We start from the raw sequence: 26,624 nt of genomic DNA, 5'->3' as shown, positions 1-26,624 counted from the left end.
GTTTTCCTCCTCTATAAGTAAGGGTTTTTAATAAAATTTGGATTCCCTAGAAGAAAAAAAGTAAAAAATTGTAATATTGTAGTAGTATACTTTATATATTTGTCTAATACATAAAAATCGTAATTTGGTTTGTTTAATTTGTTATTTCTTAAATTGAGAAAAATAAGAAAATTTAAAAATCATTCATAGAAAGATTTTTCTAGTTGAGCCAAGCTTGATTAAGCATTTGACACATTACAATTCGAAATTCGTGTCGAACTCGAATCACATGTTCTACAAACTGACTTTAGAGCTCGCCATTCATACAAGCCAAACTCGAGCGGAGAATATTTAATTTTTGAATTGAGCTTAAAGAATCGCTCGAATATAAAAAGTACACCAATCAAATCCTAGCAGTTCATAAGATTCTAAACCGTGAAATTAACCATGTTGGTAACAACTCTCTTTTTTTTTTTTTATTCGATGGGCTAAGAATACACGAGATCAAAGTATTCATTTGACTTCATTTTTTGAATTTATTTGTGTTTACCAGAGTAATTATATCCCCCATTTCTGTTGCCCTGCCATTGAACCAAACAAAGAAAAGTACTTTCTTTTTGCTTTTGAGTTTTGGACGAGCACACAGTTCAGGAAGACTGTTGGGAACTCCATATTCTGTACTACGAATAGCAGAACAAGCCAACTTACCATTTTGCATTTCAAGTATTTTGGACAGGAAACGAATTTAAAGGTGGTGTTGTCAATTGGTTCACTAAAGAAAATAAAGCAGGCCTATGAATTTCACGTTTTTCATTAGTTATCTTAAGAGTTTTTACTTGGATGGGCCCAATACAACATAGTTCACTTCACGTACTGGTTGAAGCTTTCATTAATTTGTAAATGGTTAAAGTACTTGTTTAATGTAATTTCTCGGTGGCGGAACACCGACTGAGATATGTGTTTTTAGGCATTTTGCTAAGAATACTTGTATTTTTTTTTTTTTTTTTTGATAAAAGAAACTGATCTCATTAAACATAAGTGCCAATTACATCAATTCACACTCAGAAATCGAGTAATACAACTACCTCATTTCTTTTGTGACAATAGATAAGATACATGAGGGACAAGTTTCAAGATCATATAGATCATCTGTGCATTCAAGAGCAGATTTTGCTAGATGATGTGCTGTCATGTTTGCATCTCGGTATGTATGAACCACTGACCAACAAGCAAAGGAGTTAAGTACCACCCTTGCATCTTCCACCAGGCAGCCACCCAAACTCCAGTTTTTTGTGTGATGATTCATTAAATCCACTACTTGCTTTGAATCCCTCTCCAACAGACAATGTGTTATGCCAAACTCTTTGCAAAAAAAACTGCTGCTAGGAGTATGCCATAGGCTTCAACATCGAAAGGGGTTCCTTTGAAGGATCTGTGTGACTATAGGCTTCCAATAAAGAAACTTTGGTTATCTCTAATGAGCAATCCAATTCCTATGTGCCCTTCCTTTTGATTTACAGCCACGTCCCAATTGACTTTATAGGACCCAACCTCAGGCTTGACCACTTTGGAGTCCCTACGTGAGCTGGGAGCTTGAGGACTAGCTCCTCTGTAAGAGTTTCCTTGTATGATACCAGTTCTGCCTTGGCCAGTTGGTGGAGAGCATTTGGATGTTTGAAATCTTTACCATGAAGAGTATTGTTCCTTCTAGTCCATATGCCCATCATAGTAGCTGCCACTTCTTCAAGTTCCTCTAAACTAAGTATCTCTACCAGTCTTGACCAGATATCAAAGATGAAATCACTTTGAAATGATAGTTTTTGCACCTTTTTCACTCCCTGACCGCACACATCCTTTGCAACAACGCAGCCCCACAGAACATGTCCAGAAGTTTCTGGCTCCTGCTTACAGATCAGATATGAACTATTTTCCACAACTTTCCTCCTTCTCAGATTTGCTAGAGTTGGTAAGGCCTCCTTGCATGCTCTCCATAAAAACATTTTGGTAGCAGGGGGTACTCTCAACTTCCAAATAGCCTTCCAAGCTTGTTCTTCCTTGGCTTTGCCTGAGGTCTCCCCTTCTAGGCTACACTCCAAACTTTTACTGAGGTGATATCCACTCTTGACAGTATATCTCTCATTTGTAGTAAATTGCCAGACTAGTTGGTCCTCTCTCCCCCCAAGGCTAATTGGTATTGATTTAATATCATCAATTTCTTACTGGGTGAAGAGCTCTTGGAGAAAAGATTCCTTCCACTGCTGCACTTGAGGATCAATCAAATCACAAACCTTTTCACACCAACAATCCACATCTCGGGTGGACTGAATCTTTATATGGATGGGAGAAGGGTAGCCATTTATCTGACCATATATTGACTTGTTGTCCATTCCCCACCCTCTATATGAGACATTCCTTTAATAGCCTTAGGCCTGCATGGATACCTCTCCAGGCAAAAGAAGGCCCTGACCCCACTTTGGCTTCTAAAAGCCCCACTTTGCTGAAATACTTCTGCTTAAGAACCCTGGCCACCAGCGAGTTTGGGTTTTGTAAAATTCTCCAACCTTGCTTGGAAAGTAAGGCTAGATTAAAACTCCTCAAATCTCGAAACCCAAGCCCTCCCATGTCTTTACTGAAGTTGAGCTGTTTCCAATTGACCCACTGAATCTTGGAGCTATCTTCATTGGAGCTCCACCAGAACTTCTTGAGTAACTGATTTATTTTATTAGTGATAGAGGCTGGTATAAAAAATATACCCATGGCATAGGTAGGTATGGCTTGAAGGACTGCTTTGAGGAGAACTTCCTTCCCTGCTGAAGAGAGAAACTTGTTTTTCCAATTTGTAACTCGACTCCAGTGCCTGTTGGTAAACATCTTATTTCTTTGGTTCTTTTTCCTATGCCGTCGGTAATAATTTTGTTATCAATAATACTATTTTATCCTCTTATTTTGACCGTTCATATATTTAATTTTTTTTACTTACTGATTAAAGAAATGATTATTAATATGACTGTTTATCTAGACTCCGACCTGAAAATTTAGGTATATCCAGATCGGAACCCGGGTTTCAAATCCGGATCGAGTTTTAATCCCCTTTTATTTCCCTCATTACAATCATAATATTGTGACATATGGCCAAAGACTTATGAAGCTTTTGGATTTTTAATATATTTTTCAGTATTAGCTTTGCCATTTTAGTATCATTGATTGATAATTCTTTTAACAAAAATGCTATTGTCATTGAGAGTTGGATCCCGACAATTTTTTTTTTTTTAACTTAATGATTAAGTAAATGTTTTTTTAGAGATATAATATTTTTTTAAAAATATAAAAAATGAATTAAAAAAAAAAACTTTTTTATTCTTGTCCGAAGCCGAGCACGGCTCTTCTTTTAAAGGACCATTGGAGAATTGATTTCTTTGCATTTGGTGCATGGAATATGCATGATTCCATATTAAGTTGTTTCATGATTTCATCTGCTGCTGCAACAATAAATTGAAAGGTCAAAAATCCAGTGGTGGCCACCTTGGAAGGTAATAATATTTCATTATAACTAGACCTATAAATTTAAGGGGTAGAGTGGGAAATCATTACAAAAAAAGTATTATCTACTTTTTGTCTACAATTTTCTCATCCTTAGTCATAGAATTGGGACACAAATTTCAAGAGTTCCTAATCAATTTTACATGGAATTAATAAAAAAAAAATCCTATATTGTTTCATAATCAATTTTAAAAGAATTATCAATCAATGACACTAAAATGACCAAGCTAGTACTATAAAATACATTAAAAATTCAATAGTTTTAGAAGTCTTTGGCCATATGTCACAATATTATGATTGTGACGAGAAAATAAATTTTTTTAAAAAAGGTATAGGGCTGTAAACTTGGATTCCAGGTTTAAAACTCGGTACCAGGACTAGGTGTACCAGGAGTTTTGCAACCCGGATTCCGGACTTCGAAAAAACCTGCTTGGATGAATAGTTCTAACTATTAATGTATTGATATTTTTTTATTTTTAAAAAATGTTTAAAGATGTTAAAAATATGTGAAAGAAAAAAGAAAAGAAAATACATTAATATTGTCTAGGCGGCATGCATAGTAGAGTCTAACATTACTCTTTTGTTATACTCATTTTGTGGACGGTGCACAATTTGTAATGATTGGGTTGGTGATCAGGTGTTGATCGATCCCAAGTCCCATATTATGTCAATTTTATAAAGTGGTTTTTAAATGCAAATTTTCACATGATTTGAATGTTCAGAGGAAGGGAGGAAAAGATTGATCTTTGTGGCTAGGGTTTTGTGAGGTGGCTAGGGTGGATTTCGAGATTTGCAAGAGTTGGCTTAGGGTTTGAGTTTAGGTGTTAGGGACCCCGGTCTTATCCCTAACATTAAGGTCCACGAGCTTGCCTTGGTGAAGATGACGACCGAGTGATCTTGCCAACTTGCTTGGCCTTCCACAAAAGGATGATGTTTGAGTGATGGAATGATGATGCACTTGGGTAGACTAAGTATTTAGGCTAAGGCAAATCAATGTGGGTGGCTAGACTTGTTCTTGAGTGAAGTACCAAGATGATGGAATATGAGTGTTCTAAGAGATGATTCTGGGTGTTTGATGCAATGGGAATGACTTAAGGGTTGCCCTTGATGTTTGGGCCACTTGGATGGTGATTAGGGTAGATATGGTGTAGTGTAGCTAGGGTTTTGTGGGGTGGCTAAGGTGGATTTCGAGATTTACAAAAGTTGGCTTAGGTTGGAGTTTAGGATGATGTTAAGGTTTGGGAATGAGATGGAAGAGTGAGGCTAGGGTTTGGTGGCTAAGGAACACCCAGGGTTGCCGAATTGGTGTGGTGGAATTAGGGTTGGCGAGTTGGAGGGAGTTGGCTAGGGTTTGGTTGGTTTAGGAATGGATATGGAAAGTTTGCAAAATGGAAGGAATCTTCGAGGGAAGATGGAAGTTTGAATTTGAATTAAAATAATAAGTCAATAGTTGACTTAGAGAGATTGTAGGAAGAGTGATTTAAGGAATTGAAGAGGATTTGCAATTCCTTAAATTGAGGGATTTGGATTTGGGATTTGAATTTGAATATAGTAAGAGGATGTCAAGACTCCTAAAAGGAAATAATCACCTTATGGAGCCTTGAGATGGACGGCTATGGCTTATGTGGATGATAGGGCTATTTATGATAAGTGACAAAAATGGTAAGATGGGAACACTAGGGTTGGCGCCACTTGAGTTTAGGGTTTAATGTTGGGAAGATGATGATGGACACCTAGGGTTTAGGATTATGGTTTTGGACTTAGAGCAAGAGTGTTGGGCGGCTAGGGAAGTAAGACTTTGGTCAATTAGGATTCCTAGATTATAGAAACCTTAATTAGGCAAGTGGAGTGTTCGGTTAGGACAATTCAAATTAGGCAAGGAGTGCCGAAATTTGAATTCAAATTCAAATGGAAGTAGGGTTCGGCTAGGGCAACAAAACAGTGACAAGCGTGACCAAGGTATTGAAGAGGAAACTTACCATCTTTGGTTGCTATTTTACTATACTTCGATTTCTTTAACTTCATTGCGAGCTTCACATGACTTCTTTCATTTTGAAGAAACAATGGGGGATCAATAGAATTTAGAGAAGACTGTTGAATCAAAGAAAACTAAGTATAAGCAGAACAAGCCAACTGATAATGTAAGTGGTCTTTATAATGTTATCTCTACAGTGTATAAATATTTTGTTTGTGGAAAATGGATTTTTCACATTTTTCTCTTCATTCTTAGTGCTCAATCTCATACTTTTCTACATATTATAGTACTAAAATATAAAATAAATAATAAAATCTATATTTTTTCATCAATTTAATTTTTTAGACAAATAATGATTTCACATGGTATCAAAGCAAAGGTACTAAGTTCGAACGTTGACTCTACATTTTATCTCATTTAATTAAATATTCCACATATTGGACTACCCATTGAGGGGGAGTCTGGCTCACACGTGAAAGGAGTGTTAATATATAAAATAAATAATAAAATATATATCTTCCCATCCGCTTAAACTTTTAAAACACGTAATGATTTCACATATAAGACATATTGGTGATTGGTAAATATTGTTGCTAGAGATGTTCTGTTTGCTTCCACTGAGCTTGCATGAACAGGTCCATTATTATTCATCAACGCACGAAAGAACGAGTAACTCTGGCAATAGTTGTTACTTGGTAGAGATAAAGGATCAATGCTCTTTGACATGAGAAAGCATCTCTTTTGAAGCATGGAAGTGACAAAAACAACTTTGGCCATAGAATGCCCTTGAGAGAGAATTTTCCAAGAAATTAAAAACTGACATTCTCTCTCTCTCTCTCTCTCTCTCTCTCTCTCTGTTTTAATATGTTCTTTGGTGGGCTGCATGAGTTGAGTTAGTGGAACGCATTCCTTTTGATTCTCTAGTTCTTGTCTAGTAGTTAGCCAATAAAATGAGAAGCTGCAACTAGTTTAAAACTGAGAGAGAATGTATATAGGTATTTGAAACATAAGCCATTTAAAATCTATTTGGAAACCTAAGAGGAATCTAATTGGAAAATTATCAATGTTAAGTGGAAGATTTAAAAAGAATTGTTCTAGGCCTATATAAATTCAATTGTAAATGAGCCCATCCCAAATTTGCAAGGGTGGATTGTTGTTGGAAACTTTGTTTCCCATCAGCTTGGTGACATACACATTGGGGAAAAAAATTGAAGTACAGGAAAATGAATGTTCTTCAAGTATCAAGCAGGTTTGTATCTACTTTTTAGAAGCAGTGGAGAAGAAACAATATGGTTGGTTTTGGGTCTGCCCAGATGGGGGGTCAAGACTGCCATTACAGGCCGCATGCTCTTCCTCCAGGAAAATTAATTAAATATTTTTTTTTCACTCTAGCGTGAAAAATTGACTACCACAACTCTTATGACACCCGAGTTGTTTATGCAATGGAAGAAAAAAATGCTTCTTTTGTTTTTGTGGATGAGATGAGTTAAGATTAAAATTAAAAGTTGAATAAAATATTATTAGAATATATTTTTTTAATATTATTTTTATTTTGGTATTTGAAAAAAATAAATTATTTATTTAATTTTACGTGATAATTTAGAAAAAATATAATGATGAGATGAGATGAATTGAGAAAAATTAAAAAAATTTGTGAAAACAAACTAGAGAGAGAGAGCTAAGAATGACCATATGAGGTATATTCTCTACCTCTCTCATGTACCTCACCTTTTTAAAGGAGAATAGATACTGCTTGGAAAAAAGGCAGGTGTCCAGTATGTTTGATGTTATTTTCTGAACATATACTTTTTTGCCTCCATTTCAGTGGCCGTGAGCTGTTCCTGTCGAAATCTAGCTTGTCTTGTATGATGCTGAGACATATGAAAGAGGGCCATAATCTGATGTTTCTGAGCAAAAATGAGTTGTCGCCCTTCGTCTTTTCCCTAGATCCCCCTTTCATCCTTCACTAGCTACCCTGATGGATGAAATGTTATCCTTTGATGCTATGCATGTTAGTTTCTGCTACTGTCACTTTGCAGAGAACTGCTGATACATGCAAATGGGCCCAAATATAAGTTTGGAATATAGTGGCTGATATGTACTGATATCAGAAGAATGTCCTCATTGCGTCAACTTCCATGTCACATTTTGGTTTTGGAAATGCTGTTAATATGGTTGCCCAATTATTTTGTTCATGTTCCTGCCGAAGTATACATGCAGGATATGTTTTGATCTTGATTCAGCCAATGAATTGGGGCATTGATTGATATTTTCCTGGTAGTTTTGCTTTGTTTGGGATGTAAAATACGGGTCTGGTATATAAATAAAGTGGACTAAGCGTACATGATCTTTGCAATGTCATGATGCCCATGTTTTAATTGCTTTCAACATCAGGTTAATGATCACCTGATGATGCTGCAGAAGACGAAGATGATGAACTTGACATGAATGAACTAAATGAGTTGGAAGCAAGCTTATAATTAGAGACATCACTCCAAATTCAAGAGCCTGCAGGCAATCATACTTGATCCTGAGAGTCCAAACTTAGTCTGGACGTGCTTTCTTTGAGGTTGGACGGGCCTATGAAGTTAAAAGGCGAAGTTTTAATGCTACTGAAGTTAGTTAAAGTTGTCAGTATCCTTATTATCAAGTCAATAAGTATCAAAATGATTATACATCCTTCCTCTTGTATGCATCCTGTATACTTGGAATATATATACCTACCTTTTTATTTATAAACTTTATACAGACCAAAACAAAGATGATTATAGACTAGCTTTGAGTTTGCTTTTGGAACTATTGCACTGTTTTTACATGAAGATAGGGCTCTCTTGCAGGTCGTGTTTCGTTTCCTGGACTATTTCCTTTACCTAGAGTAGGAAGAGAGGTCGTATATCTTGATGCTTTCTGCTCATCTACCTCTATTCCTATGCATGTTTTGTCCGAGTCTCCACGTCATTAGTAACTAGGAAAGTATTCTTGAAAGAGAGTTGCTTCCGGGAGAGAACGTCTTTTGGCCCAAAAAAAGTGAAAAAGGGCCTAAAAGTCTCTACTTTCCAAGGTGCATTATCTTGTTAAAAGAAGAGGTGAGCAAGACTAGTCAGAACTTAAAGTTACCCCAACACTAAAATGCCTATATATGTGAGCCTATGGGCTTGTGTCCTCTTGTCGATGGATGATGAACTGTCATGTCTTCATGCTCTTCTCCAACTTTGATTGTGGCATGTCATCTCCCACAATAGGATTGTCATGAATTATCCTTATATGCTATATTTTTCATTTCATTCTTATTTTATTATGCTAATTAATGTCCTATATATTGTCCAACCTTGGACCGATAATTTATTTATTTTTTTAAATCAAGGTTAATTTATATTGTCACATCAAAACAATAGATCGTGTGCGAGATAACAGTGTAGTATATAGAGTTTTTATTACATTAAACAATGATTGTTTCTTCCCTAGAATGTTTAGAAATAATTTGGAGAAATTTTGATTTGGGCCAAAGTTTGTACAAGCTGGTCATAATTTCAAAATGATTAAATTCAAAAAAATTATAATCAAAGAATGATTTCAGGTATTAGAGAAGTAAGACAACCCTATTTTTTTCTGTAGTAAGAATGATGCATATAAATAGAGATGAGACAATTTACTATGAAAATGAAATTATCTTATTTTTTAAACAATGTTCGAGGAAAGCTAAGACTGATTTGGTTATCAAGATGAGATTCTCATCTTTTTTTATTATTATAAATTTTTTAAATTCTCTTTTAAAATATAATAAATAATTTAATTTTTTTAAATTTTAAAATAATATTAAAAACTTATATTCTATCAATATTTTTAACTTTTATCTAATTTTACTTTATCTGTATAACCAAAAGAGATCTAAAGAAATTGTGTTTTCAGTTTTATATGCTTCAATAAAGCATCATTTTCTTGAATGGGAATGAACTTAAGATTCTCTATCTAAATTGCTTGCCATGCACGCCTGCTTCGGCAGACACCCGAAGTCGCTTGTTCGAGAGGTGAGACCAATGGCGCCTGTAAATAAATAAGGACATTCGACAAGCCTAGGTTTGATATTAGGGTGAGTTTGGTTGCCAAACTCATCTCAACTCATCTCAACAACTTTTTCAAATTCCAATACAAAATATAATAAACAATTCAACTTTTTCAAATTTTAAAATAATAATAATATTAAAAAATAATATTCTAACAATATTTTATCATCTCAACTCAACTCAACTCAACTTACTTCAACATCCAAACACAACCTAAACTGAGTTCGATATGATTCTTTTATTAAACGAACTTTTCTTGAACACAAAATTATGATCAATTATTTAACCATAAAACAAGTATAAAACTCGGCTCGGCTCGACTCGTATAAATTCGAATAATTTTGTATTTGTTACATTTTTATAGTATTATTTCTATATTTATAATGAGAGTGTTTTCAATATTTAAAAGATTTGGAGAAATTAACTTCCTAATACTAAATATGTTACTTGAATCCTTACAAATATTATTATTGATACGTATATATGAACTAATTTATAAACATATTAGCAAAAAGTCAAAATTTGTTCGTGAAAATATAATATTAGCTTAATAAAAAGTAGTTCCTGAATAAATTCGAATTCACTCCTATTATTAAATGAGTTGTTCATATATACAAAATTAAACTTAATAAAAAAAACTCCAACCGCTCATATTCAAATAAAAGTAAATCGAAAAAATTGAACTACTAACAATCACTCAGATCTCATTTATTTTTATAGATGAGATGAGAAGAATTTAAATTAAAATTAAAATTAAAAGTTAAATAAAATATTATTAAAATATATTTTTTAATATTATTTTTATTTTAAAATTTAAAAAAATTAAATTATTTATTTTATTTTTATGACATTTTAAAAATATAATAATAATTAAATAAAAAAAATGAGTTGACAGCTACATCCCCATCCCCACACCGACACCACTCCCAACCTCACTTATATCGCACAATTATTGAGGTGGAAATCACCCTCCCACTAGAAAAGGAACGCTGTACTTGCGTGGGTTTCAGAAACTGATGGATCTGAGGGCTGTTAAATGTTTCGACAAAAGACTTGAAAAAACTCTAAAGAGCATCGAGTGTAGGTTCCCAAAACGAACATAAAAGTCTGTATATGAATCCAAACGAACGTGTAAATGAAAGATGATTTCTCATGGGGACAAACACACCATTAAAGGGACCAAAAGAGACAGCCATGTCTCCTTCAAACCCAACATGCAATAAAATTCTTTTGCATAATTCAACTACTGAGACTGCAAATATAGAGCAGAAGCAAACCTGTTGATATATTCCTTAGGCAAACGTATGCATCGGACATCAGCCGTACGTGAGAGGGCACAAAAAAGGCCCAGTTTTGAATGTATGCATTATCAATCTGATTAATTAGAAGTGATAGAGTTACAACTCATTTATAATTATTTTGTAATTTCATAACAAAATTGTGAGGGAGGACGTTCTCAGTGTCGGGCCAAACCATACAGGCCTAGCCTACGAGGCACCAATGGGTCTAAGGGTAGCCGGTAGAAGGAAATTAGTATGAAATTATAGAATGGGTCGGGCTAAAAAGGGTGAGGTCGGCCCAGAAAATTCAGAAAGAAGCAGCAAAGTAGCACGTGCAGGACGTGGACCCTGAGTTAGAAGGTTTGACACGTCTATTGGTCGACAATCCATATACGCAGGGTTATGGACAACCCTAGTTCCTGGACAGACCTCGAAGGTGGGTGCACTAGGCCGAGACCACGCTGCATTTAATGAAGGTCGGAGACAGACACGCCTCGACGTGAACCATGGGCTGTCAGCAGTTGTCACGATCAGACATGGACGTGACAGAATGTTGGAAGAAGGCACAACCTGAATATGGAGCGACATCACCACAATCGGCTTGCTAGGGGACCACCCCTACCAGGTATATATACCCCCCTCTAAGGGGCAAAAAACTTTCTAAGCACTTTCATTTAAGATCCCTTAAATCATAGACTGAAAACTCAAACTGAATTAGGTATCAGAGGTATTTTTCACCACTCCGAGCTCTCATTCCTCCATATTCGCAAGAATGAATCGACCCATCGTGGAGCTGCTCAAGCTGTGAAACATGACATCAATAAAAATAATATATTTTAATTCAAACCCATCAAAACCAAAACAAAATCCAAGGATTTGTAGTATTTTGACCTTGTTTGGATAGTGTCTATGAGATGATAGGTAAATGGTAGCAAGATGCTTTGGAATAGTTGAAATTATTTGAGTTGAGATGATTTATGAGATTTTGGGAAAGGAGAGAGAAAATGTTGAATAAAAATATTATAAAATTAAAATATTATTATAATATAATTTATGTTTTGAGATTTGAAAAAGTTAAATTATTTTTTGTGTTTTATTTGGAAGTTTAGAAAAATTATAATGATTAGGTAATAATTAGATAAAAATGTTAAAAATTTAAATTTAAAAAGTGTTTATATTTATAATATTTGGATATTGAAATAAGATGGAATGAGATGATTTGAGAAGTTCTTACTATCCAAACCAGGCCATAATATCGCGCGATTAATACATGGGATATTGTGGGATTGAGTTTTAGGTGTCAGTGGAAAACATCAGTACTCCATTAGTAACATATTAGGTCATTGATACATGGATTAAGAAAAGCTTATGGGCCTATAGGACAGGGATAAAGCCCCCTTTCCAGAACAACCTCATTGTTTCCATATTTTCTAGTATGACAAGAGGACCTGGTTTCATAATATGGCAAGTTTGGAGGGTGAGATGAGAATTTTATGTTTTGTTTTAATGTTTAAAATATTATGTTTTAATATTATTATTGTATTGAAATTTGAAAAAATTGAATTGGGATTTGAAAAAGTTGAATTGTTTATTATATTTTGTATAGGAATTTGAAAAATGTGTAATGATGAGATGAGAATTTTGTATCTCATCCCACCTCCCAAACCTGCCCTAATGTAAAATAAATGAGATATTATGGTCAGTTGGCTAAAGCTTATGGGTCTACAGGACTAGGACAATGCCACTTTTACAGAGCAACCCCATCTCAATGAGTTCTAGTATGACCCTAGAGAATACCCCTTATTCTCATATTAATAATGAGTTCAAGAATTATTTAGTATAAAATATGAGAATATTTTGATGATCAATTAACAAGTGCAATAATCAAGGATGAATTATGCTATATACAGCTACTTTTGCGTGTTTTTTATACATTTCATTCATGTGATTGGCTGCTTTATTTTTTTTTTTTAATATAAAATAATTGTTTTGATCAATCACATTAATGAAGTGCGTAAAAAGTATACAAAAATGACTATATATATAATTTTTATAAACTAAATAGATACTAACTATCAATTTAAAGTGAAATGGAGATCAGGGAATGCTTTGTTGTTTGTTTATTTATTATCATTCATAGTTTTGTACAATTGGGGTTTCATTCTTGCGTTCTTCGAGAGAGAGAGAGCACAGAAACCCCACCTGAAGTCAATGGCCTGAAACAAATTTACCAACAATGCACAATCATTAATAAGGGTTACAACAACTATGGTACGGTACCAACGCGTTCACAGGATAACGACAATAATACTGGTTTTTTGGCTCCTCAATTAGTGCTTGCATGCTTGCTGACAGTGAAACCCATATCAGATAAGATAACTCAAGACAGACACAAATGTAGGGAGTGGAACAAAAACTTAGTCGTGCTTTGTGGTCCCAAATGTTTCTTAGGTTAAAAAGGTACTTGCCTTGCGATAATCACATGGTTGATGAAGCACTTTTTCTCTCTCCCAAGAGGCAAAACGTAATGGCTTATATTTTCCATAAAGAAAAGACTAAAAGATAATTATATATATATATATATATATAAAACAGGAGCCCTTTCAATGATAAATACACCACTTAGAATGGTGTATAATGGTTATTGGATGAATATTCTTCAATTATGAGAGCCTCGCGTAAATTAGGATTAGGGAAGTGGGCATTTATGTGTATATCATAAGGTCATGTTTATCACTTGCTTGGGAGAGAAGAAGTGTCGATATCATGTAAAACATAATCAAATTTTCATTTTCATCTTCATGTTCATTTTTTTGTTTGTTTTGGGTAATAAGATTTCATAGCCCAAGTTTATTTTTAAGAAAAATACTTTAGCTACAGAGGGATTACATAAAAGTAAACTCACAAATTGATGTAGCTCGATGTAGTACGTCAGATTGTAAAGTTACTTTCATTATAAAGTAGATCTCACGAATTCCATGAAACCACATCAATTTATAGGTTTATTTTATGTAATATCTTTGTGCCTGTAGCAATGCAGCAACCAAAGCATTATTTCTCTTGTAAGGTTTATGTGTTCCTGTTAATGTAATAATCGTTATATGTCTAGGAGAGTGTCACTTTGATCCTAGCACCAGTTTTTATTATCTAAAGTAGAAAGGACTATAAAGATTGCAATCCCAAGAGCACCCAAAACAGCTTCTGAATTCTACATTCTTAACTCTGAAAACCATATATCCATATGAAATACAAATCAAAGCTAGAATTTCTGCACAAAACTCTTTGTTGTTGTAAGCCTATAATAAAGTAAACTATATTTCCATTTCAATACAGGGGAATTTATTCCCTGATTAAATGCCATTAATTGTTGGGTCTCACTTTCACCATCAATTGGTCTATTGACTATCACAGCCAACACCAAACATAAGGATTGGTCCACATGTTCTTTGCTTTGGTGATCAGAGTGATGGGTTTTTGTCCAAATTGTAGCAATCATATGGTGCACAAATTAGTAGTATGAAAACAGGAGGATATGAGAAGGACATTGGAAAAAAAAAAAAAAAAAAGCATTCTACTCTACACGTGAATATGGAAAGCCACTTCTGCCATATGCAAATATCAGGCCATTTTCCCATAAATACAGTTCATAATAATTGATATCTTTTAGTTTTCACCGCTGAAATTGACCAAAGAATGAACAAGTCATAATACCCAGATATTTATGTCATGTTCATAAAGCTTTGCTTCTGAACAACCAGAGAATGGAATGTTCGCACATATGCAAGAAAAACCACGAGTATCAAATTGAGAGAGAGAGAGAGAGAGAGAGAGAGAGAACTGGGTATGATAATAATTAATCTATATGGCCATTGTCACAGGCCTACTGGAATAATACATTATTGATATAATGCAGCTAAATAATAGGATCAGTACTGCAAATTTAGAGAGCTGGACGACAATGTTTGAGAAATGATGCTATTTTGATGGTCTCAGCTTAGCTTAGATATCACAATGCCCTTGCATGGTAAGCCATGTGCTTGGAACCTTATCGTTGTGGAGTTTGAGTTTCCTCTATCACCCTTTTCTTTCTTCCCAGTCCTCTTACTGCTTTTGAAGCTGCTCCGACTACCATCTTCACAAACTTGGAAATTATTCTCACTTTGATCTGACCTCTCTTTGGAGGAAGCCTAGCGTTCCCTTTATTTGAAGGATTGGCTGTTGCAGTTTTTGTAGCCATTTTTGCTGAATTGAGGAGTTCCGAACTCTGAAATAACTAAACAAGAGCCAAAAGAGCCTGTACTTGAGAGCAAAATAGGACGAAAGAAAAACAAGAGAAGAAAGTGAGCGTAGAGGGGGAGAATAATGTGCCACTGCCACATACTTATATACTGCTGAGGGGGGCGGAGCCATCAATACTTGTTGCTTGGATGATTGGATCACATGCAAAAAGGCAGAATTGTCATGCAACTGTTTAGTTGCTGACAAAATATGACGAAAATAATGATATATTTCAAGAGCAAGGTGGTTGATATTTTAGGAAGGAAAATGCTAGTATGTACCCTAGTTTGTTCTCTTATTTTGACTGTTCATGTATTTTATTTTATTTTATTTTTAATATTTTTTACTTAATGATTAAGAAAGTGACTTTTACTATATTAGTATATTTTTTTATTTTTAAAAATATTTAAATATATTAAAAATTCTGAAAAGAAAAGAAATAAAATAATAAAAAGATAAATTTATACTAGGCAGCATAGCACTACTCAGTTAGCTAGGAAACAGTCACCATATTTGCAAATGACAAGGTTTTTCTTGTACAGAAACCGACAATCTTTTTCCTAGACATGGGAGAATGTCTTGCATTTCTATCCTGATAAAATCTGATTTACAACAAAAAAAATTTAGAAGTTGATCAACATTATAGAAGGTTTGTTTTTTATACTGATTGTATTTGATGATAAGTGTTACATCTATATATACGTAAATCTTATATAAAAGAATTTATACACTAACGTAACTTAATGTGATATATTTGACCAAAATATTTCTCAAACATTTGTTTAGCAAATACTGATCATATTGTATAATGAGTAATGCTAAATACAATTATAGGTTGTGCAAACGTTGCAAACTCCTTTTGAAAAATAGTGAAATTCATCATTAAAAATTTAATTTTTTCAAGTGGATTCTATATTTTTTCATTTTTTTCATGTCAAAAGAAGTGTGCGATGTTTACGCACTCTATAACTGCAAATATCATTTCTCTTGTATAATTTTGCTTCTCGGCAAGGTATTACTATGGTGACAACCTGCTGAACTAAGTGACTCAAAGCTGATTTACAAAGACTACCCAAGCTTGGAATTTCTTAACCATTCCCAAGTCCGTTCTCCTCTCTTCATTTTCTGCTTTTTACTGTCTATTAGCTATTTTAATTTGAAGAGACTCTCAATTTCAACCGATTTTTTATGTTCTATATCCCGGAATCTTGAATCTAACAAAATTGTGTGAAAAATGTTAAAAAAATATATAATATAAATAATTAAATATTCTTTATGGGTTAAGTGTTTTTCACGAGTGATGATTTTAAATAGTATCAAAACAGAGTGTTAATTATATTTCAAGAGCCTGTTAGAGAGTGTTAAATATATTATACTTACAATTTTGCCCAAAGTATTTTTTTGATAGTAGCACAAGTTAGGTTCTCCCCATAACTAAGGTTGTAAATAAACAATATTACTCAACAAACTATTCGAGATCAGCTTAATCAAATTCGAATTCGGCTCAACTTGTTTATTAAATAAGTCATATTGTATGAATACAAAATTATGTTCGATTGTTAAACGATACAATTTATATAAAGAGAATTGCTACGTACAACCGGGATTTACAACCGGCGTGTAACCGCTTGATGTGGCACGTGAGTATCTGTCAGAAAGTAAAAAAGAAAAAGAGAAGTCCAAAACACTTAACATTTCTGGAAACACTAGAACTGATGAGGTCCTCTCCTTTTCGTTAGATCAGATGGAGACAGAGGGACTTTGACTCAGTTCTCTCGTGGAAGCATCAAAATCGTCCTCTACGGAGTCATCTTAGAAGAATGGAATGGCTCTTCTTCTACCAAGCTCTTTGGAACTGCCACCATTACCGCTTCTCCTTCTCTCTCCATCCAAAGGTTGGGGATTCATTGCAGGGCCTTTCAACGTACATTCGGACCATGCTCTCGACACAAGCTCTTCTTAGTGCTATTGGAGTTGGAGAGAAATCTGCGACTGTAATTGGTGCCACATTTCAGAGTTTTTTAGAGACCTAACTGGAATGCTTGGAGGCATTTTATTCACATTCTACCAGGGCTCAAACCTGGATAGCAATGCCCAAATGTGGCGTTTAATCGCAGATCTTATGAATGATTTTGGAATGTTAATGGACCTGGTTTCTCCCTTGTTTCCTTCAGTTTTCGTGTTTGTAGTTTGCTTGGGGAGCCTATCACGATCGTTTTGGTGTTGCCAGTGGAGCAACTAAAGCTGCTTTGACGCAGCATTTTGCCCTTCAGAGTAATGCTGGAGATATTTCTGCCAAGGAAAGAAGTCCAAGGAGAAGTCTAACACGTCTAACTTCTAAGTAAAACGATGTGTTTTATTAAATTAGGTGGGGGTTACCCGGCGTATGCACTGGGCGGTTGCATGTATCTTTTTTCTTATATAAAATTTGACTTGACTCGACTTGTATAAGTACGAATAACTTCATATAAATTATTTTTTATAATCATTTTGTATATGCAATAAAAATATTTATAGAGATTAAGAAAAAATGTGATCATAATAGTAAACATGTTACTTAAATCATTATTAATATAACAATTAATAAATGTATATACAAACTTTAGAAAGATATTAGCAAAGTAAATGTTAGTTTGTTAAAATTTATAAAATAAAATAAAAAATAATTTATTTTAATTAAATAAAGCAACTCGTAAATAATTTCGAACTCGAATATTAAAATATAATAAAAAAAACGGAACTCGACCAATTTTCTAATAAATTTTAAACGAGATGATTCACTAACCGCTCGAACTCAATTGGTTGCATCCTACACATAATTATAACACATGAGATGAACTCGACACCTTGAGAAAGAATTTCTGAGATTGTCTCCCATGAAATGGACCCGAAGAGCCCTTGTAATTGGGGAAAGAGCAGACAAGCCTTACAGGTGTCTTCCTTTGAACCTCTGGTAAAGAGGGGGCATAAACGGTGGAAACTGAATAGGATGTCATAACAATCCCACACACACTACCTAAAAAGAAAAGAAAAACAATAAAAAATAAATAAAAAACATTTGAGACAGATTATTTGTAATGAGAATGACCATTTGAGATAAAAATAGACTTATTTTAATAAAAAATAATTATTTTTATAATAAATAACTGACAATAAATAAGCAGTTTTCTTATAGTGACACGTGTATGTATATATATATATATATATATATATATATATATATATATATATATTGGGATCTAAGTCTAAGGTGTTCTTGTGGGAGGAGCATAAAACTCATGCAAAGAACAATGATTGTTTGCTTCGCATAGACTAAAAACCTATTGGCAAACTTATGAAGGAATGCTGGGCTCCTCTTGTCATGCACTCCCCAGAGCAGAGCCGTCGGACATTATCGTCGAGAAGATGATGCGAGTGTTGCCCACTTTGGCTAACATGGCTTTTGCACAGTTGAGGGCCGCCCAAATCTCACGTGTGAATATAAAAAGGTTCATGTCCCATGTTAACAAAGATGTTACAAGTGTGGGGTCAATACTGTAGTTGTACGGCCCTAAGCCTGGAAGCATTACACCTGTGCACATGTTGAGTTTGCACGACTTTACTGTAAGGTTATGCCCCATATATAAAGTTTTTGGGTTGAAAAAGTAGAGCATATCTCAATCTGTGTTTAGGTAGTTTAATTAGTCTTAAAGGGTAAGTTTTTTTGTTTTAGTGTCTACTATCTATAATATAATAATAAGAAGAAGTGTTACAATTACAAAAATTTTTTATAGAAATAAACTTTGAAACTAATTATATAAACTTAATTCTCCAAAGTGATTCATATCTTGAATCAATTCAAGTGGGAATGCATTGATGCCGTGGATTTGAATCTCATGGTGTACAGTGTACTAGAGAAATAGACATATGAAATAAGTCTTAAAATTACCTAATGTGATTATGTATGCACATGTATAGGTCATACCTTCCAATTTTCTTAAGATTTTCTTAAATCTTCAAGAAAAAAAATTAGGTTAATTTTATGGAATTTTGTGAAGAATGGTGCTAGCGGGCCGCCCAGTGGTTATAAATTTGTTGTTTTCTTTTGATTTTCTTTCAAGTATTTTTTTTTAACATTCTTAATCATTTAGAAAAAAATAAAATATATATATATAATTTCAATAATAACCACTTCCTTAACTATTAAATAAAAAATTAAAAAGATTAAAATACATGAGCAGTAAATTTGGGGGGCTCCACTAGCATTTTCCTTTTGTGAAAGTAGTAGTGAACTCACTAAAACTGGATTGATGAAGTTTTTCAGAGCAGTTATTATTGGAATTTGGAGAAGTGGTGGAATCCATTAAAAATAAATCTGAATGGTTTTTTTATTCTCTTGAAATTTTGTGAAAGTTGATTTTTCTTTTGTTAGTTACATTGAGGTAAAATATTTTGATTAAAACTAGTTTTGACAATGTTTGGTATAACGGTAATTAAACTGAGAGCAAAAAACTTTCGAGAAGATTTCCATTGCCAAATGATAAGTAGAATTTCTCATTTCCAAATCAAAAAATTCATTCATTATCATTTTTGTAAAGATATTTTTAAAAAAAGAATTCTCAATAAAAATGAACAGATGATATTTCATAAACCTATTTTTCATTTTAGTATGTAAGGCTGTAAGCTAGTTTATACAAATTTATGTAAAATCTGGATGTTTTGGTGCCACATCTAGTATATAATGCTATTTTTCATACTTAATGAAATCTAAAGGATAAAAATGTTTATTTCACTTTGAATTTCATAGTAAGAAGCTTAGTATAATATACTCAAGAAGTTTGGGGTCCATATTAATAAATTCTTTATTCTTATACATTTAATTTTAGTTTTAAGATTTTTTAGAATTTACCTATTAAATTGAAAGAATTATTAGGTGCAAAGAAATTAATCTTGAAGTAACCACATTATAGTAAATAGATGATATATAGAAATTAAAGGAGCATTTAGAAAAAATTGGAGAGGGGCAATATTTCTATGTATAAACAGATTTTAGAAAACATTAGAGAACATGTAAGGATTATATATATATATATATATATATATATATATTTGGAGGGGTGGGGGGCAATTTTCAGGTATATAGATTTTGAGGGAAAAAAAAAAAAAAGAAACCATAGTTCCGCCGATGTATAACACGAATAAATTCTATTTTTTAATTCTATAAATTTTTTGTTTTATGTCTTTATATTGTTGGAATGTAATATTAATATTATTATTTGACTACTTAATATCTCAAATTATTAAATTTTTTTTAATGTGATTTTAGTTTATGAAAATATTAATTTTCTTATATCTCTTATTAGTTTGGATATTGATGATAAAATACTTTTGCATAAATCTAATTATAATTGTGAATGGTTTATAACTAATTTATATAGTTACCTTTGTATTATATATGAAATGGATTAAAAAATAAATATAGAAGTCATCTCCATCCATTTATATAAAACGGGTTAAACAAGTCGTGTCCAAATTAACCCGATATAAGTTAATTATTAAACAAGTTATACAAATTGTCACATTACATATTATTTATATGGATCGTGTTAGGATCTAAATTGAACGAATCGTATTCAAATTGATCTATAAAATTTAATGCTCATGATTTAACATAACACGACGAATTGCCACTGGTGTTGATAACATGACAAATGAAAAAAAAATGTGAGCAATTATGTTATTACAAAAAAGTAAACAATAAATATCATAAAGCCCTATTCATCCAGGGGGAAAGATTTTCACCGTACACGATAAAACTAAACAAAAACAAAAGTGTCACCTTCACAGGTGGCAAATGCTTAAATTCAACTTACAGTATCTTCTTTTGCGAAAAAAAAGACCGCATAACAAAGAAGGTTGTTAAATCAGCCTGTGAGTTCTTCCATTAAACCCTGTTGATAACAAGGAGAGAGATGGTTAGAAGAATTCCAAAAGGCCATTCATTCTGCTATGAGAATTTTAGTTAAATAAATTAATGGAGAACCCACCCGTGAGATGAATTGCTCAACATCAGTTCGTTTAAGAAAGTCCATAGAGTGGCAAGCAAAATTGGTCGTCTTATCATCATTGAGTACCACTGGATGTACGGATCTTCGAGGACTCTCACTTGGATGTACGGATCTTTGGGTGGCACCATATCCTGCCAAATACAAGGCAGAAATGATGAAAATAGGTACTTCCAACACTGAGCATTCATACGTATCCCTTAAAACACAAAAAAGTAGATACATATATTTGCACGTGTGCGTGTGAGAGAGGGAGAGAAATGTTACCACAGTCAAATCAAGGTCAAGCTTTGACATATATGATTGCAAAGCTGCAGACTGTTTCTTAAAATACTCTTCCTCAGTGTGACTTATACTTCGTTTGGTTACCAAACTCTTCTCAACTCATCTCAACTCATCATTATAATTTTTTCAAATTCCAACACAAAATATAATAAATAATTCAACTTTTTCAAATCTCAAAATAATAATAATATTAAAAAATAATATTCTAATAATATTTTATCAACTCAACTCAACTCAACTCAACTCACTTCAACATCCAAACACAACCTTAAACTTCTCTTGAATTTCTTGAGGAAGCACAGGCCCAACCTTCCATATCAGACTTCTTATAATTTCTTCTCTGTTGTATCTGCATGGTTATAAAAACCATACCCTTAACTAGTGAACATAATAAATAAACCTTTAAGCTTTGTTTGGAAAATAAGATAAGATGATAAATAAATGAATAGTAATGAAATAATTTAAGTTAAAATGTTTTATTAAATGTTAAAAAATGAGAGAGAAAAAGTTGAATAAAAATATTATAAAGTTAAAATATCATTAGAATATAACTTTTTAATATGATTTTTGTTTTAAAATTTTAAAAGGTTGAATTATTTTTTGTGTTTTGTCTTAAAGTTAAGAAAAATTGTAATGATTTGGTGAAAAATTTGAAATTAAAAAGTATTTTATTTAAATGATATTTAGAAAGAAGATAAGATGAGATAAGATTGATCTCAAACGTGGCCTTGAACAAAAACAGGTAGCTAGCTACCAGTAATATGCTCGACAGACATGGCAAGCAAGAAATATTACACATATGCCACTAAACAGCACTTATTACGAACTAAAGAAAGGTGGTGGATGAGCGCTCCATAGTGCTCTGCATTTCTAGTTGTTTGGACATCCAATCCTTCTTCTTGGATCTTTCTGTGGTAATATAAAGATATATATAAGCCATGTGAGCCATTCAAAACCAAACTGATTTTATTCATCCTTGCATATGAAATATGTTAATAGAGATATTAAGAGATGTAGATAGCCAATTGAGGAAAGAAATTCCCAAAAAAAACAAATTCCAACATAATGAGTAATCGGAACTTTCAAAATGCCAATTTTGCTAATATAAAATACTATAGTTGGGAAATTCTATGAACTTGATATAAATTTTATTTAGGATCTGCTACATTTAAGAAGAGGCCAGAGACAATAAATTTGAAGATTGAAAAACCATGTTGACTAACAGAACGATAACAGGACATCGAAGGAAAAAACTGGAATGTGAATTAGCCACCCCACCCCAAGGAGAAAAAAAAAGGCAGCAGCAATTCAAAATTGTCTCATGATTACAACTAGCCTCTTTAGAAAAGTGATAACTCTCTCCCTTTACATTATTCAAATAAGAATGATCCACAAATAATGTATATATTATGTATGCATCTAACATTCATTAACTGCTTGTGTACAATATGTCTATACAACTATCTGTTCAGCCTCTGGTTCATAATCAAAGAAATGAAAGCAGTAGCAGCACACCATTTAGGATGAATTTGTCACTAAGGATTTTGGGGGTTAGTTTCCCAAACAGCAATGTCAAAGCTCATAAATCACATGCAGGACAAATGATATATACAAAAAGTTACGTTAAGCTCAAAAGATGAGACAGGATATATAATTTTTTGGAACAGCAATTTTGAATAAAAAAATCAGTAATAGAATAAAACAACAAGTGGAGCTACAAGAAGCAGACAAGGAAAAAAGATTACATTATCAAGGATTCAAGCTCAAGGTGATGTTGACTACATTCTGCTGTCACTTGATCAAACAGGTCGCTCTACATGATTATAGTAAAAATAAAATATCAAATGAAGAGAGAGAGAGAGAGAGAGAATTATGGGAGTCCTGAACCCAGAGGAAAGGTTGAAAATGAGACAGGTATGCATCATGCAATGAGAGGAACCATTCACGTATGTAATCTGAAGAAATTTTTGACAATCAATATAGACAATCTAAGTATTTCCACACATGCGCATCAAAAGTGTTTCCATATGGCATGTATTGCCACTTCGCAGAAAAGAAAAATTTGGCCTGCGAAACACTATCCCTATCAATGCTCAAAAAAATTGAGGCAAGCAAGTTAGAAAGTCCAATTTTGAGGAAAGCATTTATTTTCTTCTGTTCAAAGAGCACATCAGAATTCGGAGGTCAACTTCTACACTTCCGTTCAATTTAGAAGCATATCAATAAATTTAAAATTAACCAAAGTGTACTGAGTTTGACAAACACTGACAAGATACCATGTTTGGAAAAACGCATTTTGTTTACTAGTAAAAAAAGCAGGATTTATTATTTAACAGTAAAGCTCACAGTGCATATAGTTCAATTATTCTTAGCCCGATACCAAAATTTTCCAATCATTTTGGGACCATGGTGAATCGCCTGTCAATTATTCAACTTATTAAGAAAAATCAGAACAAGACAATTATATTGTTATAAGGAAAATATATATATACTTCCAACCATCAACATCCAAGATTCCCAACCACATATCAACAGATTTGATGAAAACAAAATTCAATCCTTTTTTTAGAAGTAAAAAATTCCATCCTAATGAACTCAAATATGTTGTTTTAGACACCATGCATCAATTAATAGAGAACTTCACCGACAAACCAACCACGTAGCACCAAATTTTGAAGAGAACAAAATAAAATTATCGACCAAATTGACAGCTAGATATCACCAAATTGAGATGAGAAGAAACATACCCACCAAGTGAGTTTCTAAATATTTCCTGATAACGGTCTCCATTCAAACTTTACCAAAACCTTTGAACAAATGCAGACACAAAACTACCAAAACCTTTTATAATACAAGATACAACCAGGCACCAAGGGGATGGCCATGTTTTGAAAAACATATTTGTTTTGTAGCCGGTGAGGCAACATAATCAATTTTTGGCGGGATGTGTAGTGAGGACAACATGCGTTGGATAAGGCTTTTCCGGCTCTCTATCGTATTGCAACTAATAGGGAGACTTCAGTGGCGGATATGTGGATATTTTCTCATGGTTCTCACAAGTGGAACATTCTTTTTAACAGGGATTTTCATGATTGGAAATTATCTATTGTTTCATATTTTTTCAGACTAATATATTCCATGGGGACCCCTATGGCACAACAAGATAGATTGAAGGGGAGGTCCAATAATCACAAGAAATGTACAGTTAAGGCATACTATAAAATTTTGGCAACACAAAATTTTGCTCCTTTCTCTTGGAATAACATTTGGAGATCTCATGTGCCTTTTTTGTATGAAATGCAGCTCTTGGGAAGATTTTGACTACGGACAATTTGAGGAAGAGGGGATGTGTAGTAATGGAGTGGTGTTATATGTGCAAAAAGAATGGAGAATCCATGGACCACCTCTTATTGCATTGTGAGGTAACAAGGGTGTTGTAGGACGAGATCTTTCAAAGGGTCGATGTTGCTTGGGTTATCCCTTTGAGGGTAGTGGATTTGTTGGGTTGTTGGAGGAAAATGCAAGGCTGTCCTCAAGTGGCAGCAGTGTGGAAAATGATCTCGTTGTGCATCATGTGGTGTATTTGGTCGGAAAGGAATGCGCGATGTTTTGAAGATAAGGAGTGCAGAATGACGGAGCTGAAGAATTTTTTTATCCACACTTTACTGTTTTGGTTTTCAACCATTGTTTTAAATGGGAACAATGTTCATGACTTATTATCTTTAATTTATTGTTCTTATAATGTATTTAGGTATTCTTTTGTATACTTCTTGTGTACATGGGCTATGCCTATTCATTCATATCAACAATATTTATCTCTTACTTATCAAAAAAAAACTAGGCACCAAGACTTACATTGTAAGATGTGAGCTGCCCCTTTTCACCACTTGTAAGTTCTTTCACCAGCTGGCATGCCTTTCTCCCATACATCTTTCAAATGAATGAAAAACCAACTCAACCCTTGTCTCCAAATCCCCCTTAACAATCATATATAAAAACCTATATTCATTGAAACATTTCATCAAACAAAGTTTATGCACATGGAGATCTCAACGGCCAATTGTCCAGGCCAACCCCAATAACATAGATGAGTCCTGCATACAGGTCAAAAGTCCTAGGATATACTGCTGATGTGGCAGACATTGACCAGCCACATCAGAGAGAGAGGAGACGTTTAGAAATAATAATTCCCATACTTTCAAAACATCCAAAAGAACAATAAAACAGAAAGAAGTTGTTGAACTGGCCCTCTGTTTGGTAACTCGGAAGAGTTAAGTACCAAAAAACGAAAAAGTAAAACCCTTAGAAATTATGTGATTCCCAATTCAAAAACTTCACCACTAAACAATTTCTAATACAACTATTTGGCCAAAGCATGGAAATCTCTCACTTTACTGGAAAGCAAAGGAACATCTAACAGAAAGGACGAAATTTCACCCCTCTTCCTTACATTAATTCTCTGTTGCGAAATGGAAAATAAAGAACAAATAACAAACGGAGACGGAGAGAGAGAGAGAGAGAGAGAGAGAGAGAGAGAGAGAGAGAGAGAGAGAGAGGGAAAACAAAGAAAAAAGAAGTGATGAAGTGTTGACTGCGTGTGCGCGTAAGTGAGAAAACAATCAAATCCCTAAAAATTAGTAAACCCAATAGCACAATCTTTAATCAGAAAATTCAACATTCAACACGAACTCATGAAGTATCAGAAAAATATTACATTTAAGCATTGATGAGAAGAAACCCACTATTTGGGACAGAGGACGCTCATCCCAGGCAGGCTGCAGGGGCTTCGGGGGCCATGGGCTCCAGAGAAATCAAGAAGCCTACAGTTTGGGACACTTGAGAAATCAAAAGCAAGGGAGAGAATAGATGGAGGCGAGGGGAGTGTGAGACGGTATGCAGCACGGTAAGCATGGACGCGTATTCCCACTGGCCTCTTCCGGCTTAACAGTTGGGCGGTTAGGGTTAGTGATGGACTCAAGGGAGGCGGAAATAGAGAAAGAGCCAAGTAGCAGACATGCTTACCAGAGCGTCCAGACGTGGCGGCGACCGGAGAAGAGGCAATGGCGGCTGCTGGCCTCGACAAGAGATCGCGGGAGAGAGAGATCTGCAATGGACAGGACTGCAACGAAGAGATAAAAAGAGGATTGACAAAAAACGATTGTTTAAAAATTTAAAAAGA

At 33.8% G+C, this 26,624-nt stretch overlaps 2 pseudogenes; one reads left to right on the top strand and one right to left on the bottom strand.

The window, feature by feature from the left end:
* The first annotated feature begins 6,717 nt into the window (after window positions 1-6,717).
* Window positions 6,718-17,461, top strand: LOC109022293 (annotated as a pseudogene).
* Window positions 17,462-20,781: 3,320 nt separating this feature from the next.
* Window positions 20,782-26,624, bottom strand: LOC109002196 (annotated as a pseudogene).

The sequence above is a fragment of the Juglans regia genome, chromosome 3, assembly GCF_001411555.2.
Source record: "Juglans regia cultivar Chandler chromosome 3, Walnut 2.0, whole genome shotgun sequence".
In the NCBI taxonomy this organism is placed as follows: Eukaryota; Viridiplantae; Streptophyta; class Magnoliopsida; order Fagales; family Juglandaceae; genus Juglans; species Juglans regia.
This window is presented reverse-complemented; position numbering and strand designations above follow the sequence as displayed.